Source organism: Leopardus geoffroyi, chromosome D2 (genome assembly GCF_018350155.1).
Source record: "Leopardus geoffroyi isolate Oge1 chromosome D2, O.geoffroyi_Oge1_pat1.0, whole genome shotgun sequence".
Classification (NCBI taxonomy): domain Eukaryota; kingdom Metazoa; phylum Chordata; class Mammalia; order Carnivora; family Felidae; genus Leopardus; species Leopardus geoffroyi.
In genome coordinates, this window is record NC_059334.1 from 47,592,628 (window position 1) to 47,611,140 (window position 18,513).

Sequence of the window (18,513 nt, forward strand, 5' to 3'; positions counted from 1 at the left end):
AAGGCCATTTTCATCCATGCAGTCAGGCAGCTGGGCACCTCCCACAATGTCCCAGAGGTTCTGCTGAGAGTGGAGGCCAGCGACGTCACCGCAAGGATGGGATGCCGTAGCACGCCGCCTGAGGACAGCTTTATTTATGCTCTTGCAGAATGTACATGCAGGCCTTGTTTTTCTGGCTGATTAGGGAGCCAGCTCACATAGCGTCCGCGGTTCTACATTTAGAATTGTGTCTTCATTCACATTCTTTCCACGCAGCTCACGGCTCCTGGACTGGAAGAGAGTGGTTACTTTTGCCTGGGCCCGTCCCCTGGGAAGATGCCAGCTCACCTCGAGCTCCTGGTCCAGAGTTTGGGCCGAGTTCTCTGGCTGTGCTCTGGGCTGGGATGGTCCACACCGGTGTGCCCACCATGACCCGAACCAGATGTGGAATCCATGGCCCAGGGCAGGTAGGGCCCATTCTGGGAGAAATGGGATTCTACAGCGGTCAGCTGTGGTCAGGCTAGCCGGATGGGGCCCCCAGCCAAGCTCTGAGGGTTTCTGCTCCCAGCCCGGGCTCTTGCCAGGTCAACTGTGTTTTATTGTTCTCTCCTGACCCCTCCTGCTGACGCTAACAAAGCTGCCAGCCACTGTCCTGCCCCCTGAAAGTTCCCTGGGTCACCCTCATGTCTTTCTTTTCTCAGGCAGCCACTTGAAGCAAACACCGCCAGGTCCTGCCACACTGCAAACCTCACGGCTTCTAAGACTCCAAACCAGACATGCGGTCATGCTGTCCACCTGGGAAGAATTAAAAGTAAGCTGGGGAAGAAACATGCTGAGAAGCGGGAGGAAAGCGGGTTAGGAAGACCAGGGCCCTGCTTTGCCTCCTGTTACTCACACCCCAAAGCAAACTCCCCCATAAAACGAGATTTCGTGATGCAGGCTTCCCTAAAATCTGGAACAAAATGATCTGGGTCATACACACATAGCGTGCGAACTGGCTGTGAATCGTGCTTGAATGTGTAATAGGGGAAAAAAAGGAACTAGAACGTCAAACCCATGATTTTACAGGTATTGTTATTCACCACAAAGCTCTGGTTTGTTTGTTTGTTTGTTTTAAGTCGATTTGAATTCTCTTTACAAAACTATAACAAGTAAGTGATGGTACGGGTGGTTGAAGGCATGACAAAATCGTCCCAAAAAACGATTAACATTTGAGAAGCTTTGCCGTATACAAGCGTATACATGTACACAAATTGATTTGGTCTTCAACCCAACAAAACATAGGCAGTCTGTCCATCTTAAAGATGAATAAACTGAGGCACAGAGAGGTTAAGGGATTTGGTTGGTGTCAAATAGCTGGGAAATACAAGGGGCCAGGGCTCTGAGTCTCTTGTGTTGTGCTGTGCTGTGTTGTTTCGTTTGCTTTGCTTTGGTTTTAATGCTGGCTCACATTTCAAGTTGATTCTTTTCATTGGCCAGGTTGGCTAGTGTTGGTTTTGGCAAGCAGGGGAGGCGGGTGGGGCGGGTAAAATCAAGGGGCTCGCTTTGAGTCTCCCTTAAGCCATCTCTGAATACTGATCAGTGAGCAGGTGTCCCTGCAGTCGGGTCCTAAGTCCCCAGGGCAAAAGGCAAGTAAGTTTTAAGGCTCTGGGGAGGAAAGGGGGCTGGATAACCCTGCTGTTAGTGGTCAGACCCCTCCACCTGCAGGGCAACCAAGTCTTTCGGACTTGGTTCCAACTAACGTTCACAGACCCAGGTCCCTGTGACCCTGGCCACCAGCAGATTCAAGGCTGGAGGTGGTGCCAGGCCCTGAGTTAGGGCTGGGACAGAGGTTGCTGGCTGTGAGGAGCCCACAGGGGCGGAGTGGACGGGAGGCAGTCCACAAATAGATACAGAGATACAGTGTGGTGCAGACTTTCGGGGGCTTTGAGCACCTCAAATAGCGGGGCACCTGGTGGGGACCAGCCCTTGGGGTTTCCCAGTCCACGGGCAGGGGAGCACGAAAAAACGCTCTTGAAAAGAAAGACAAGAGCTCTTGCTTTAAATCCTAACAGTGAGCAGACTGTCACAGGGCCAACTTGGGGAGGGTAAGGGAAGGGGAGGGCGCCCAGGTGTTGGAACGGCATGAACAAAGACAAAGGGGTTGGAAGATGTCTGGGGTCTGCAGGCAGTTTGGAGAGCAGGGAACCCCGGGCCAAGACTGAAAGTGGCCATTGGGCCAGCCCCTCCCAGAGAGGGAGAAGGGGAGTTCTCAGCTGCAGAACGAGACCCATCCACCAGCACTTGGACCCTACACGCCACGAGGCCTGCCCCGGCCAGGCTCACCAAGTGGGCACTTACCTTGCCTCTTCCCTGATTATTTCCCATCCTTCTGAAACTCTCACCCTGAAATCCCAGCCTGGCCGTCCCCCAGCCTGCAGCTGGGCGTGTTATTTTGCTCCAAAAGCACAGCAGAGCGCGGCTCCTTACTCGAGGAATGCAGGCTGCGGTCCTCTGAGGCGATGATGAAACGGGCTATTTCTGCCCCCGGGACATCAGCAGGCCTCCGGGCGCTGGCTCCAAGGCTCACACTATCGTGTTTTTAACGTTTCCCTAGACAAATGTTTTCCTTCGCACCCTGGGATCTTTGTATTTGAACCCGGGTGCTGAAATAGCTTTAGAAATCATTCTGGATTGAAGTTGGAATCATGGTTAGGGTCCAGCTCAGCGGCAAGCAATTTCTCACTCCCCAAGTTATCTATTACCAGTGGCCGATCTGGATGTAAAAATAGCTGGTGAGGCTGTTTGTTTAATCTGACTGTTACCTGACACCACGCGGGTGTTGCTGTGCGGACTGTTTGCCTCCTTCCCCACCAAGAACACCATTTGGTTTCCCCCGGCTGGGTCTCTATGTAGGCACACTTCATGAACTTCCAGTGGCTGGACAACTTCTGGCCACTGATTTTCCTCGGGTGGGCAGGTTTGTGAAAAAGATAAGAGGTCTGGGTCTTGCATCCGTGGCCCTCTCGTCTTTGGGCAGCCAGCGAACGAGGGAAGAAGTTCCGGCTGCCGGGCAGAGCCGGGCTGCTGGAAGAGTCAGGGTTGTCCCCCGTTCCTGGGGAGGCCGGAGAGCAAGCAGCTGGGACACGCGGAGAGCGGAAGGTAGGGCGCAGACACTTGTCTGGTTTCTCGGCGTGGGCAGGGAGGCTCACGCTCCCCGCAGCAGGGACATTTGCTCTGGGCCACCGGCACCGTCGGGGCTGGAGCTCTGTGTCCGGGCGCCTGGGCAGGGCGGTGTGAGTGGGAAGGGCACGCTGGGGGCTGAGGTTCTCAGCGGGGTGCTGGATTTCCGTGTGGACCATGAGGGGTACACCGTTCAGGGTGCAGATGGATGTGTGTGACTTCGTCCTGACGTGCGTGTGTCTGGGCACTTTGCTCTCACAGGGCTGAGCAGGCACAAGCCTGTGGATGAACCCAGGTCATGCGTTGCCAGGACGAGTGTGCACTGGGACGTTTCTGGCCCGTGGACTCTGAGAGTATGTGTCTCCCGAACGTGGAAACCCCCACAGTGTTCTCCCACACCCTGGGGGTCCTCGGCCAGACTCACGCTTGGCCACGTTTAAAGTCATATCTCTCTTTTCTCCGGAAGAAGAATTGATCGCTGAGGAGAGTAAATACTGAATCTGTGTGGAAAACTAGATAGCCTTCAAAAATTATTAATTAGGGGCGCCTGGGTGGCTCAGTCGGTTAAGCGTCCGACTTCAGCTCAGGTCATGATCTCACGGTTTGTGAGTTCGAGCCCCACGTCGGGCTCTGCGCTGACAGCTCAGAGCCTGGAGCCTGCTTCAGATTCTGTGTCTTCCTCTCTCTCTGACCCTTCCCCACTCACACTCTGTCTCTGTCTGTCTGTCTCTCTCTCAAGAATAAATAAACATTTAAAAATTTTTTTAAATTATTATTTAGGATTATAAACCCCTCTCATGGATGTTGATTGTGGATGAGGCCATGTATATGGGGGGGGGGGGTTGGAGGCAGGCATGGAGTATATGAGAATTCTCTATACCTTTCACTAAATTGCTCAGTTTTGCTGTTAACCTAAAACTCCTCTAGTAAATACAAGTTATTTTTTGAAACTAAATTATAGGCCATTTCTCTCAATGCATCTAACCCAATTATAATGAACTCTATTTGAAGTAATAGTTTTAAAGACTATAAGTATAAGAATCCTGGAAAGTAGATTAAACACATGTTTAATTTGCCAGCATTCCAGCTTCCTCTACAACAGTGGTTGGTAAACCACGGCTGTGGGCCAGACACCTGGTTTGTAAATAAAGTTTTATTGGCACACAGCCACACTTGTTCATTTCCATTTTGCCCATGGCTACCAAGGCTGAGGCCATATGGCCAGCAACGAGGAAAACATTTACTATGCGGCCCTTTACAGAAAAAGTTTGCTGACCCCTGCTGTATGAGAACACTCCTGAGATGGGCTGATCTGGTACCCACACCAAAAAAAAAAAACAGGGAAATTTCCAGCTGTTAAAACAGCCTGTAAGCTGGACCGACCCTTCAGGACCAGTGGCCAGCTCTGGAGCCCCAGCCCCTCCTCAGGGCTGGTTTTTCCAGTCTGGCTGGTAAAGAAAATGTTCGGTTTACCATTGGGAGGTTAGCTTTGCTGTGGAGTGTGGCCTGGGCTGAGCAGGGCAGATTGTGCTTATCAGGATGGTTTATAAATAGACACCTCCGGGTGACCCGAGTCCAGCGTGTTTCTGCCCCTGGGTCTTTGGGAGGAGAACAATTGTGCCTGCAGTTTGGTGACCAGAAGCCAGTTGGGATGGGAGCAACTGTGTCTACTGGGAGGAAGAGGGCTGGTGGGATGTTGGGTCCTGGAAACAGGGGCTTGGATCCCCTGGAAACCTGGGGAGAGGGGGTGTGGGGAGGAGGCAGGGAAGGCTACAGAAGGCTACCAGTCCTCAGAAGGTGAATGCACCCACCTCGGTGTCTTTTCACCAGTGTGCAGGCAAGTGTCTTGGCATCTTCTGCTTCTTTGTTCCTGACCCTAAAGAAGCCTTAGAGACCCTTACAGAAAGGGGAAACCCCGAGTCTGGAAATAGCCCTTTTCCTCCAGCCTATGCCAGAAATCTCAGTAACTGAAACCTGCCAGCCAGTGGAGACAGGGCTGGGCCATCTTCCTCACTGGCTCTTGGGATTTCACTCCGTCTGCGCAGGGTTGCTGGAGAGATGCAAAGGGCTTCAAGGGAAAGGTGGCCTTCACGGAGACATCAGAGCTGACATTTCCCAACAGGCTACAGAGGGTCTTGGTTTTATTTCCATTTGAGGGTTTAAACCACATTTCACTGAAGCCAGCCAATCTGTCACCCTACAACTCGATTGTATGTTTCATTCAGTGAGTCGAGAGGACCCCAAATACCTCTTCATTTCTACTTGGTTCCCAGGGGTTGCACAAGCTAGTGAGGACAGATGGAGGGGGAGAGGACAGGGGATCCGTCAAGGTACGTGGAGAACGTGGAGCACCGCTGAGATGTGTCACCCCCAACGTAAGTCATCGGTATCATTAGGGCGCGTTCCCTGGAGGGGGCTGCACGTCTCCTGTTCAAGGTGGAGGCAAAGCAGTTGTCGGCTGACCTCGGTTCTCAGGTGGGAGACAGAAGACCGCTTGGTGCCCAGTGCATTCCTTTCCAAGCCTGCATCCGTCAGCCTTGGAGAGCTTGACGGCAGTCAGAATGTTTGGGAATCTGACAGCAAGAGGGTCAACCAATTGTGGCTTTCTCCCCGGGACTTGACAGACAGACCTCCCTTTCCTAGTAGGAAAGGACAAGGGACCTTTCTGGACCACGGCACGTGAAAGTGAGGACACCTTCCCTGTGTCCTCTGTTCTCTGCATGGTCGTCCTTTAAGGCTCTGGCCCAGAGAGGATGAGCACAGTGCAGGCGCCTAGGGCCTAGAAGAGCTTCCAAATCCCACAGAGATGCCTGCAACAGCCCGGGGGCTCCACAGCCTGGATGCTGGTGCCTGCCTCAGTTGGCCCCTTCTGTCCCTCAGGAGCCCCTTCCAGGATGGGCTTGAGCTTACGCAAGGCTACAGGGCTGAGCTAATGGAGGGATTGCAAGCCTTCACCTGAAGCTGACGGAAGGCAAGGGGGAGAGGAAACCGAGATTTGCTCGAGTGACCCAGTGCTTTCCGCACTCCCTGCTGACTGTGGAGGCCCGTTTCAGGCCTCGTGCCCCTGAGCCCCGCCTGCGACAGCCAGGTCATGCTGGAGCCTCCCCTTGGTCTGCCATTTCCTGGGGCAGCCTGGCCACATGCAGGACCACTAGCTGGTCCCTCACCTGGCCCTGTCGGCCCTTCTCTGAGGCAGATCAAGCCTAAAGACCGCGGAGGTCAAGGAGTCAGAATTCACACCCGCTGGGCTAAACCCGCCAGCTGTGAATGACTTCTCTCCCTGGGCGCCCACCATTTTCATCCCTGGCTGCCTTCCTCCCACGTGCAAAGCACTTACAAAGATTGTCCGGGTTTTACTGCCAAGGTCGCCCAGTATGGTAGGTTTCAGGATCCCCTTCACAAAGATTAGAGAGGTTCAGTAACTTGTCCCAGGATGCACAGCTAATAAGGTGCTGAGATGCAAACCTGGGACCCGAGTCCAAAGCCCATGTCTTTTCCACATCCAAATGAGTCTTTATGAGGAGGCCAGTCCACTTACCAGAGTCAAAACCTTCCTCAGAGAAGCCCTGCAGCCCAGACAGGCTCCTCCCTTAGAGCCTCAGTAGTTCCCTGCTACTCCGAGCAGCCCTGCTGGAGGTGCTCAGCAGGGGCTTTGGGGTGGGGCAAATCTAGATTCAGTCTGGCTCCACCTTTCTTAGCAAGCCCCTGGGCCTCAACTTCCTCCTCTGTAAAATGGGACTACCAACCAATGGGAACCCATCTCAAAGGCTCCTTCGTGCATTAACTGAGCAAACATATGAAAAGTACCAGGCACACAATAAATATGACGACTGTTTCCGCAACTGCCCTCTTTGTCAATTTTTTTCTCTCCTGCTTAAACTGCAACTTGGATCTTTTCCTTCCAGAGGTCACGAAAGAGAAACCCCAATGAATCAGGGCTCAGCTGATTCATGTTCATTGCTCGGCTGTAGAGCAGCTGGCACCATGGAGGACTGACCCATCCTCACAGTGACCACTGGACATTCACACGTCATTATTACCTTCCCTCTCATACCAAATTGTGTCCTGGGTCTGTGCACCCTTTAGCACATGGGGTGGAGGACTCAGCCCCAGAGGGAAGTGATGTTTCCACCCACACGGCAACGTGGGCAGCATCTGGACCACTCCATGCACACCATCATCAGCCAGGACGCCCTGCTCTGCCCCACCAGCCCCTCCCGAGGGGGAGAAAGGAGGTTAAAACTTTACTTGATTTTACCTAATGTAAATTTACCTCATCTTAATTTAAATCTCAAGGGCAAGGGCGGGAGTCCAAATTGTCATTGAGCGTGGAAGGTTTCCCCAAATTGCTTTGGGGGCCTGCCCAGGAGCTGCAGACGTGCTGTTTAAGGGGAACACCCTACAAGCGCCAATGCTGTGCAAGGTCAGCCAAGATCCAGTCTAAGAATGAGGGAGCTGAGTGGTTTACTAAGGCAGAGAAACCAGGCAGAGAGAGCACACCTGGGGGTGGATCCCAGGACAGGGAAGCCCCCTGGGCACGCTGGTCAGTCACTGCCTTGCTTCTCTCTCCCTTTTACGTTGGGGAAAGGCAATGTTGTCCTAGTGACCACCATGTCCCGGCCCTAGGTTAGGCAGGATGCGTGGTGGGGGTGATAGCGACATTTACACATCGTTCCTAGCTGCCAGCCACCTCACAGACGTGAATTCACTGGGTCCTCACAACGACCCCATGAGGCAAGTACTACTGTTAGCTTCATTTTACAGATGAGGAAACTGAGGCACAAACAGGGTTTATAATTTGCAGAGGGCCACTCACAGCTGCCATAACCAGGAGCCATGTCCAAGGGGGCCTGGCATCAGTGTCTGCCCTTCCCATTATGTTATACTGCCCCCCTCTGGAGATTAGAAATGATGCCAGCTGGCATTTAGTGAGCACCTACTATGTGCTTTACACACACGTGTTCATTTAACGCACTCGGCAATCCTGTTGGCGGGTGTTACGCAGTAGTAGATAGGGGATTCCTTCTCTGCGCTTTCAAAAGCCCAAGATCTCAGTGGCGGTAGCTTCCATGTATTGAGTCCTTATGCTGCGTAAGTGTCCTCGGGGCTCCTGATATGTTTTCACCCCCACCCTTCACAACCACCCAGTGAGGTAGCTATTGTTGCGGATGAAGGATCGGAGGCTCAGAGAGGGGAGGTAACTTGTCGAGGTCACACAGGACTAGGAAAGGGGGGCCCTGGTCTGACTCTAAATCTCGGGCACTTTCCACCACCCTCTGCTGTGTGCCCAGGCGGGACCCGGGTGGGTGCTCACACACACACACACACTGGCAGCCAAAGCTTTCTCACGGCTGCCTGCATGCAAGCCCCGCCTGGTGAGACCTCTTTCCTTCCACCTCCTGGACGGGCAGCTCACACTCACCTCTGCCTGCTCTCCCCTCACAGGGGATGGTCCCTTGAAGAGGGTAGTGTTTCTGATTCATCTCTGCACCCCACACAGGCACAGCCTCCCCAGAGCCGGGCCTAGAGCGAGGCATACGCAGTCCAAACCTCAGGGGTTGACACCCATGTGGCCCAAGTGGCCCAAGAGCTATGACTTATCAACACAACCTCCCAGAAAGGGGCACAGCCTCCAGCTTAGGGCAGCGGTGCCCCTAGTGTGGTCCCAAGACCAGCAGCACCAGCATCCCCAGTGCCCCACCGCCACCCCCACCTCCCGAGTCAACATCTCCCGGGTGGGGCCCAGCACTCCAACAAGCCTTCTGGGGCCCTGAGAAGGACCCCTGCCTTAGGGAAGGAAAGGGGACAAGGTCCCCACGTTGTTCTCAAACATGGTAGGAAATGCTCCAAGAAGCTGATCTTTTCGCATCGACTGGAGCTGTGGTTTTAAATAACTTTGTCTGAAGAACATTCGTCAGGGTTCATGTTTAGAAGGATAACCTGGGTGGCCACATCTGAATTCTTTTTCTTGCCACTGTAAAGCATCCCATGAGGGATTCCATGAAGAAGGTGGGATGGTTGTCAGTCCCTCATGGCAAGGAGGTTGTCTCTCCTTCCCTGAGGAGCGGGGCTCTCCACTGCCACGCCCCTGGGAGAAAGGACAGCTGTCATCTACCAAACAGGCATCTGCCATCTACTTCCAACCTCCAGCAGGAAGCGAGAAGGCCAGGGACAGCCAGGCTCTGGTGTGTGTGTGTATAGGTGTGTGTGTGCGCGCGCGCATGGGGTTTAGGGGTTTAGGAATTCCTGGGTTTAAGACTTCCTGATTCTCCAGGCAAGGCCCCTCCCCCATCCCATAAAGTCATGCCTTCCTGGCTGTGCAGGGACAGGGAATATGGCACCCTCCAGTATGCTCTCTGAAGGACAGCCAGGTCTAGCTTTGCCAAAGCAGATGCTCCCTGATGGGAAGAGGAGGGCCATAGAAGGTAGAAGAGAAGATGCTAAGAGAGAAGCTTGCTGCCACTCCCCACCCTGCATGGACACCATGGCAGATGGAGGCCCCCAGAAACCCAAAGACTCTCTCTGCCTTGGCTGCATAGGAAGGGCAGAGTCAGGTAGCACAGACACCTGAGTCTGAATCCCAACTCTGGTGCTCTCTCGCTGTGTGACCTTGAGCAAGTTCCTCAACCTCTCTGACCCTCAATTTTCCCACCTCAGATTCCTTTGGCGTGAACCCTGCCTAGCTTGCCTCTGGTTGTGACCACTGAGCAAGACTGCGGATACCAAGTGTGTGGTGGGTAGCAGGAGCTGCATAAATGGGGCAGACGCCTGGAACTGTCCAGCAGGGTGCTGCTGCTCACAGAAGGCTCTCCCAGCTCTGCTTCTCTGCCTCTGCCACCCAGCCCCATGGCTCCGATTTACAGATGGGTGAACGCTGCAGCACCCCTGACCCCATGGTCTGGGTGCCCTGCCCAGAACCTCCTCTCCTGCCCAAACCTGGAACGCTCCAGGGATGCTTTCGTGGGGTGCCCTCTCCCAAATTTCCTGGTTCTCTTCCCAGGGGCTGGAGACAGGATGGGTGCCGAGGGACACCCTCCTCCCAACAAATCCAAGTGTTTTTTTCTCTGGGAGCCGCTGAAGGGGCCTCCTCTCTGGACAAGGCTCCCCAAGGTGGAGTTCAGGTTATTGGGTATAATCATTTCTCCCTGCAAGACCCACTTCATGAGCCATAGGGACTTCTGTGAGTCCCAGGCTGCTGGGTGTCTCTCCCCATCAGCCCCAGCCTATGAGAACGAGACTGAGGCTCAGAAACATTGAACAACTTGTCCCAAGTGTGCCTGACTCCACAGCTCATGACCAGAGAGCCACGCTTGCCAGTAAGGGGCAGGGCAGGCTTTCACGGCCTTTGCACCATACACAGAATCTCAGGTGTGATGGGGTGCTGGCGATAGGACATCCTATGACCCAAGGTCGTGAGATGAGCTCCTAGGAGACCTGAGGGCAAGAACCAGGAGAGTGGGGGCTACGGGTGGCCAGGGGTGGGATGGTCCTGAGCAGAACTCCTCAGTCTCCATGAGGCATTTCAGAAGCTCCTGGAGGAACCCCTTTAAATGCCGGTTGTAGGCACTCTCCTTCCCAACAGCCTTGGGTTCAAACCCCACACCCTCAGGCAGTAAACCCCTCTAGACTCCAGGTTCTTCTTCTGTAAGGAACAAGAGTAATTGCCACTTTTCAAGGTTGTTGCAAATATTAATTACATAATAATAAACATTAGTCAATAATATTGGGGTATATGAAGTACTTGTCCTATGCCAGGCACTTAGTGCAGGGGGATGTCTCTTATTCATTGATTCATTTGCTCCTTTGACAAAGGCCCAGGCACTGTGCAGGGACTGGGGACACAGCGCCAAAGCAAGGGCAAGGCCTGGCCTGTAAACCCACCACCTGAGATGGTCTCCTCCCCTCCCCCACATGCATCTGGGCAGACCTTGCCAGGCACGTCAAGTGCCTCAGCTCCGCCCCCTCCATCCAAAGGAAGGCCCAACATCACTACAATTGAGCCTAACCAGGAATGCCTGAAATTACTGATCCAGAGTAGTTTATAAAACACACTGCAGATCAGAACTCATTATTGGGTATAAAAATCACTTACCAAATTGCAAATAGGTTTTCTTTTAAATAGAAGGATAGAACAGAAGGTATCAGAGTAGTACAGATAAGCAGAGTGAATTTTGCTTCCTGAATTTTCCTTGGTCTCCAGTTGGCCCTCAAATAACGAGGCAGTGAGGGGCACCAATGTCCACCCCATGCAGTCAAAAATCCGTGTATTTTGACTCCCCTAGAACTTTACTGATAACATAAACAGTCGAATACATATATAGCCTGTACTCTATTATTACAATAAAAGAAGCTAGGAAAAAGAAAATGTTATTAAGAAAAACATAAGGAAGAGAAAACACATGTATGGTACTATACTGTATTTATGGAAAAAGCCGCGTATAAGTGGACCCATGTTGCTCAAAGGTCAACTGTATACGTCTCTGAGCAGGTTCTGTGCTGCGAGGGAAGTGTATTCCCTACTCTGTGTTGAGTGAAAAACAAGGTGTCAAAAACCTCCACTCTTGGGAGACATGTGGAGAAAGGCACGCACATAGCTCCCTTCATGCCCAGTGGCCAAAAGGTAAAACACAGTTCTGTGGTGGCTGGGACTCACTGGGCCTCTTCCTGGGGCGGCGTCCCCCTGGCCGGGGAAGGACCCAGGACCTGGGGAGTCGGGTGGCACTAATCACCTGGGGACTCAGGTAGTGACTGCCTCAGGGACCAATTTCAGGACCCTTTCTTTCCTCAGCTCTCTCCAGCGTGGGGAGCAGCCCAAAGCAGGTGGGCAGAGCCAGTTTGTTTCTTATGGTTCCTGTTTTACAAATAGGTAGAAGTTAAGTGACTTGCTCAAGAACAACCCTGCCCTGGTACCAGGCCTCCAGCTCTTTCTACTGTCTAGAACTGCCTATTCGATTGCTAGCTCATTTTAGTTCCTACCGTTTCCAGAATTCAGGGCAAGATGTTCTTGGAGATGTGGAAGGTATGAATGAATGAATGGATGAACGAATGAACGAACAAATGATGTTCTAGTGGCTGGGCTGATGTTTTCTCCTTGATTCCACAACAGCAGTTCTCAGCCAGTGCCAAATCTGCCCCAGGGAACTACAGCAAAGTCAATAGTGCCAAGGTTGAGAACCCCCGTTATTTATACACAGGTGCATAACATTGGCTCCATTTTACAGATGAGAAAACTGAGGCTCAAAGACTTGCTGTAATTTAGCCAAGGTTATACCCAGGGCATGTAGACGAGAACCAGAGCCTGGACCAGACCCAGGTGGACCCACCATTTTGGTGGCCCCTGTGTTTCTGAAAGAGCTGTGTGTCCCCCTTCCAGAGACTGCCCTGCCCTGGCCTGATGGTCAGTATAGCCCCTGGAGTTTGGGTTTGGTCTGTCCACTGAGGCCATCTGCCGAGAGCGCCTGGTGGATCCACTTCTCAAAGCCCAGCGATGCCAGGCCTGATCTCCTTGCTGGTAGAAGGGGGTGTCCAAAAACAGCTCTGGCTGAGTCTAGCACATCTGGCCACTGGGAACTCCAAGGAGTGTTCCCCGACAGTGGCCGGCCACCAGAAATGGTCAGAAACAGGGCTGCAAGACCCCTGCCCAAGGATCCTTATCAAAGTGAGAATCCAGAGGCTCCCGGAGCCCCCGTACATGGGATGGTCCACTATCTGTATGTCAGACCAACTGCCACAATACTGAGTCAGCAGTTGGGTGTCAGCCACTGAAATCAGCCGGTGCTACAAAGCAGGAACTTTGCCCTGGACAGCCAGTTGTTAAACATTACTCAGCCCCCCGGTCACACAACCAGGGAACAAAACAGGAGCCAGCAGGGTCAAGTTGCTGGGTCTTTGAACTCAGCCCCTCTTTCCACCTCTCTCGTTCCTCCCCTGGCCTCTCTATCTTGCTTCTCCCCCATTATCCTGCGACTGGGAGCTCCACTGGGCGTGTGGGGAACTCAGTTAGACCAGGCCTGGCCTTCCTTATGCCAGGCCCCCTGACCTCTAGCTGCAGACATGGGTAATGCTCAGAGGCCCCTGAGGAAATGTCCCGTCCAGACACGGCAGACTGGTGACTCAGGAAGGAAATGCGATTCAGACTGAGCTGAGCTCCAGGGAGAAAGCCTCTCTCCTCCCTGGCTATCTCCTGAGGGCAGCAGAATGCCCACAGTAGCTGTGCTCACCTGCTCACAACTGGCTCTGTGAGTCCAATGAGCCTGGCCAAGCTGGTTCCTCCAGCCACATTCCCTGCGGTTCCTGAACTCCTACATGTTGCAGGGCTTGGAAACCCCTCGCACATGTGATGCGATTCAGGGAAGATTCAGACAAGGGCCAGGCCAGTGCTGCCGTTGGGGCCCCTGGTGCATTCCTGTACACTGTATTCCTGGGGCTGGAGGAAGCCAGGCTTGTCCTCTCCCAGGGCACAAGAGAGTGGGGTCAGTCTGAGAGCCTTTGTTTTTCCAGGTCTAGTTCCTAGGCTGGGGCCATTCAACCAGGCCAGGATGTAGGCCCACCCTCTTCCCCTGCTCACTCCAGACCAGTGGAACCAAAATGGCCAAACCAGATGCACAATGACCCGTGTGCAAATCAAACCTGCATTTTCCATGCATGAGAGACCCTGCCCAATGGAAGCCAATCTGAGGCAATCTGAGGTATATGTGGCCCCGTGTCCGTGGAGATTCACCTGAGTCCCACAAGGCAGAGCCCAGGTCAGTCCTACCACCGCCGTATCCCCAGCTCCAGAACAGGGTGGCACACAGTAGGGCTCTGGGGATAGTTGTCAAGCGAATGATTGCACAAAAGACCTTCAAGTTTGCTTTATGAGAGCCCATGTTTTCTTCCGGCACAATGTAATGACCCTGAAATTTCTAATTTCCAAAAGTTAAAAGGACAGAGCAATCATCGCACTGGGGATAGCCGAGGAGGAATCATCATGGGGCCAGGAAGCAGGGCCCTGGAGAAAAGATTCACAATCCCAGCTCCAGCACTCCCTAGGACACAGCGAGTAACCCAGGTAGCCTCAGTTCCCTCACCTGTAAGGCGCGGGATGATGGGTTTTAGTGAGGAATGAGTGAACACAGGCACGTGCCCTGCTCCCCCTTCCGAAGGACCCCAACTGAGGAAGTCGATTTTGCCACCCTCGTTCACCTTGTAAAATATACGATGTAGACAAGGGCGTTCTCTCGGAAACTGCCAAGCGGGAGGGCTGTTGGCAATGGCACAGGGAGGTCAAAGAGCTTGGCTCAGGACAGGGGTCCAGAGCAAGGCACTGGCCTGGTGTGGGGTGGGTGGGGAAGGCTGCCTGTGGGCCGTCTGTGCATTCACAGACTAGAACAGGGCCCGTGAGCACACAGACAGGGGGCTGTCGTGTTCGCTACGCTGAACTGCTCCTCAAGGCATGCCTACCTCAACATCTCAAAAAACCACCCAGAAAGAATACCAAGAAGAATCAATTCCAATTTGTTAGGGCCTTCTGGGTGTGATAAAGCCAACCCTTGTCATCTCCACCAGCTTCCTGCTTCCGCTTTGCTGAGAAGTGAAAACACCATTCAATTAAGGTAATTAAATCCACCCAAAGAGCCAGGGCTCAAAAAAAACCACACTACAGGCAAGTGGTCAAACCCAGCAGCAAAGCAAACCCCAATGGCTTCCTGTGCAAAGACAGGAACCAGAGGAGAACAAAACGGCCTTCTTAGCAGCTGGAGAGCATCCCTCCCGGCTCTGCAAGGCCCACCCGAACCTGCCTGCCGTCTGCCTTCCCCGACAGGGAGGACCTCTGCTCACCAGCTGAATCAGCACGTCCATTCCTGTGGTTCTCACGAAAACTGGAGCTGAGAAGATCCGTGGGTGGTGATGAGAAACAAAAACCCTCCTCTTCTCCATCCCGGCCCTCGATCCCCCCTTGAACTGCAGCCCACGAGCCCAAGACACACCCATCTGCGCCCAAGCCCAGGGACCAGAGAGAGGGTCAAGACTGCTTCCTGGAGGAGGCGCGGAGTGATGGTGAGCCTGAGCTGAATCCCAGCCTCGGTTCTCTTCTTTACAGGCTGTGTGACACCGAACAACGTTCTGCACCTCTCTGTGTCTTTCCTTCTCCACCTAGAAAATGGTGACAGTTCAGGCCCGCTCACCCCACCTCATAGAGATGATGGGAATCAAACACATGTGTCCCGAACTGCAGGGTGACGTGCAGACATGAGTCATCCTGTATTGACTCACTGCGTTGGCCTCCGCCGAGGGTTCCAAAAGTCGTGAGGACCTCGGGTTGCCAGATAAAAAACAGGATGTCCCGTGAAATTTGAATTTCAGGTAAACAATGAACACGTGTTTTTAACTTAAGTATGTGATGATTAATTTTACGGAGAACTCTGATACAAAGTGTATCCCAACGATTACATGGGACGCGTTCATACTAAGCCAGTTGTTTACCTGGAATTCAAATTCCCTGGGTGTCCTGTATTTTTAATCAGCTCAGTCTGGCAACCCAGCCATGACAAACTGGCAGTTCCTCCCTCCCTTTCTGTGTCCGACTCTAGGAACACACAGGCCTGGGTCCTACGCCCAGCTCAGTCGCTCACCAGCCATGTGGCAGGGAATATTCGCTTCACCTCTCTGAGACTCCATGGTCTCATCTCGGAAACGAAGCCGACGGCACACAGCCACCCAGACGATTCTGGTGCTGGAGCTGGGGCCTCCGAGCGGGGCCCCGGTTCTGGGGGCCTGTCACACTTCTTCAGCCACGGGGCTGGGGTGAGTAGCTGTATGTAGGGCGTCTGGAGAAGGGCGTGCAGAGGGCGAGGGGTACGAGTCCCCTCCTCCAGCCACTTCCTGTCCACAGTGCCTGGGACAGACCAGCAGAAGTCGGGCTGCGTGTCGTCTCAGGCCTGGGCCGGCTCCAGCCAGGAGCCCGGTGGGAGGCGAGGAGACTGCGGGGTGGCAGAGCTTTCGGCCCTCCTGCAACCACACCACACACTTGCAGCAAGCCTCGGTCCTCACACCCTTACGAGCCAGGAAGCGCATTCAGCTGCAGCAGCTGAAAACAGTGCTGAGTGACCACCATGCACCGGCGATCCTCTCAGTCAAAGACGAACCAGGTCGGGGCTCTCACTCCAAGGAGCTCAAGACCTTGTTGGAAAGATGGATTTACAGCAGATACAGTGGAATAAAGCCGTTAAAAAAAAAAAAACAAAAAAAAACCAAAAAAACTCTACAAGGAAGAGGAGAGCTGAGGAGGAAGCAGTCAGCAGTCGGTGGCCGGGGGACACAAAGAGACACGGCCGGCAGCGAAAGTAGGACTCCAAGGAGCCAAGCCAAGAGTCACCTGGGCCTACTGCTCCTTCATCAGTGCACCGCAGGCCTGGAGAGAGGCGAGCATGGGGAGAGCCCAGCTCTGCCACCAAGAGGGCCTTTGGGGTCACGCAGAGGCATTTGTAAGGGACCAGAAGAGAGGAAACTGTATCTGCAGAAGTCGGCATATTCCAGTGCACGATGGTTCGACAGCATCCTGCAGTGTGGCACAGAAAACAGCACCACACGAGAAAACATTTCAGAAGAGACAGAACCTAGTGATGACTGTGCAGAGGGCATTTCGTTGCACGTCAGGAGAAAAAGCTGATACATGAGGATGCACACTCAGATGTGGTTTGTCTGATAGGTATTCTGACCCCAAAAGATGACCCTGGCAATAAGGAAAAAACAAAATACATCCTCAAGTGTTAACTCTCCCAGGCTAAAGGCCACAGGGGTGCAGACATGCCCCCAGTTCCCCCACCAAGCAAGTCTTCAAGATGGACGTGTCACCAGCCCCTTTACCCCGCCCCAGCGGCTGAACGGGAAAGTCTAGTCCACTACTTCCTGCCGGGGTACCCCAAACCCCTTGTGCATCATGATGCTTTGCAGAACCCGCTCTACCCGATGCCAGCTTTCCCAGCATCTGGCATCAGCAGGCGGAGTGTCGGGAGGACCAGAGAACAGAGTGCTGTGGGTGTTCTCCAGGATGGCCTGTACAACACAGGGCAGAGGCCAACATGTCATCTGCTGGCACCCACGATTTAGATAATGTATCAGTTAATGACTATTTGTGATGTGACCGTAAACAACACCCCAGTTAATGTACTCAACAAATATTTACTGGATGCTGGCCCTCCGGAGGGAATCAAAGTCATCCCCCAACTGGAGCCCTGAGTGCAATTAACAAGACAAATGGGAAAATGGAGAGGTCATGAAGTTGCTTCTTACTTCTCCCGGATTAACCTGAAACTCAATCCTAACTTAAATGGTATATGCCATGGTGCAAATGAACGCCTTCCAGCATGCCAGCCTGGGAGCCATCTCTAAGACAGCTCTTCCACCTGTTCCCACCTCTTACCACAGGCAGACTTTGCATATTTTAGGGCTGGGAATCAAAAAGTAAATTAAATCCACTTGAATTCAAATTCACTAATTTGAGATTTGTGATAATTCTGGAATTAATCGAATTATAATTGACTTCCCATAAAATAAGTCCTGCTGAGGGGCACCTGGGTGGCGCAGTCGGTTAAGCGTCCGACTTCAGCCAGGTCACGATCTCGCGGTCCGTGAGTTCGAGCCCCGCGTCGGGCTCTGGGCTGATGGCTCAGAGCCTGGAGCCTATTTCTGATTCTGTGTCTCCCTCTCTCTCTGCCCCTCCCCCGTTCATGCTCTGTCTCTCTCTGTCCCAAAAATAAATAAACGTTGAAAAAAAAAAAAAAACCTTTAAAAAAAAAAATAATAAGTCCTGCTGAGCCAGTCAGCAGTGTGAATAATATGACAAAGGTAAAATGATTTGCTCACTCATTTATTTACCAGATATTTCTTGCGCTGTGCGCTATGCTCCCTGAGGGTAGCCTGGAGAGCCAGCCAGACAGGGACACAGCCACAGAGAAGCGCCCAGGTTATCGGTAAAGACAAACATTAAATAATAATCGCCCAGTTAACTACTTAAGTACAATTATATTAACTACTGCAAAGGAGTGGGTATGGCCAGATATGAAAGCGTATAACAGGGAGACTTAAAATAGCCTGAAGAAGCTGCCTTATTGAAGGGTCCCGTGAGCTGGATTCGGAAGCATATGTAAGAGTTAAGCAGGTAATAGGGAAAAGGTGAAAGTAAATTATTCCAGGGAGAGGGAACAATGTGTGCAAAGGCTCTGAGGCACAGTCTGGAAAGCCAAGGGGGGGAAATAGTTCAAGAGGAAGATGGAAAGGAAGGCTTTTTGTTAAGGAGGCTGATTTTCACTCTTGAAAACTGGGAAACCATTGAGGGGTTCTAATAAAGAGGCTGACATGAACAGATTTGAGTTTTACAAGCTGTTCCTG

General features: G+C 52.8%; 1 protein-coding gene and 1 long non-coding RNA gene across 8 annotated transcripts in view; one reads left to right on the top strand and one right to left on the bottom strand.

Annotated features, from left to right (window-relative positions):
* Window positions 1–329: 329 nt before the first annotated feature.
* CD2H10orf71 (chromosome D2 C10orf71 homolog) overlaps window positions 330–18,513 on the top strand; it is a 29,660-nt gene continuing 11,476 nt past the window's right edge. For 2 of the 7 annotated variants that reach the window (XM_045438005.1, XM_045438003.1), the window contains exon 1: window positions 681–790. The gene's annotated coding sequence lies outside the window, so the exon portion shown is untranslated. Of the gene's footprint in view, window positions 447–680; window positions 791–2,710; window positions 3,121–5,414; window positions 5,517–15,062; window positions 15,181–18,513 lie in introns of those variants that run through there. The other 5 variants (XR_006701562.1, XM_045438007.1, XM_045438008.1 and 2 more) reach the window with 5 other exon arrangements.
* On the bottom strand, window positions 13,994–15,070 carry LOC123576748. Its single transcript, XR_006701563.1, has 2 exons — window positions 14,962–15,070; window positions 13,994–14,210 (listed from the first exon to the last, which is right to left on the bottom strand). It is a non-coding gene; the product is annotated as an uncharacterized LOC123576748 (long non-coding RNA).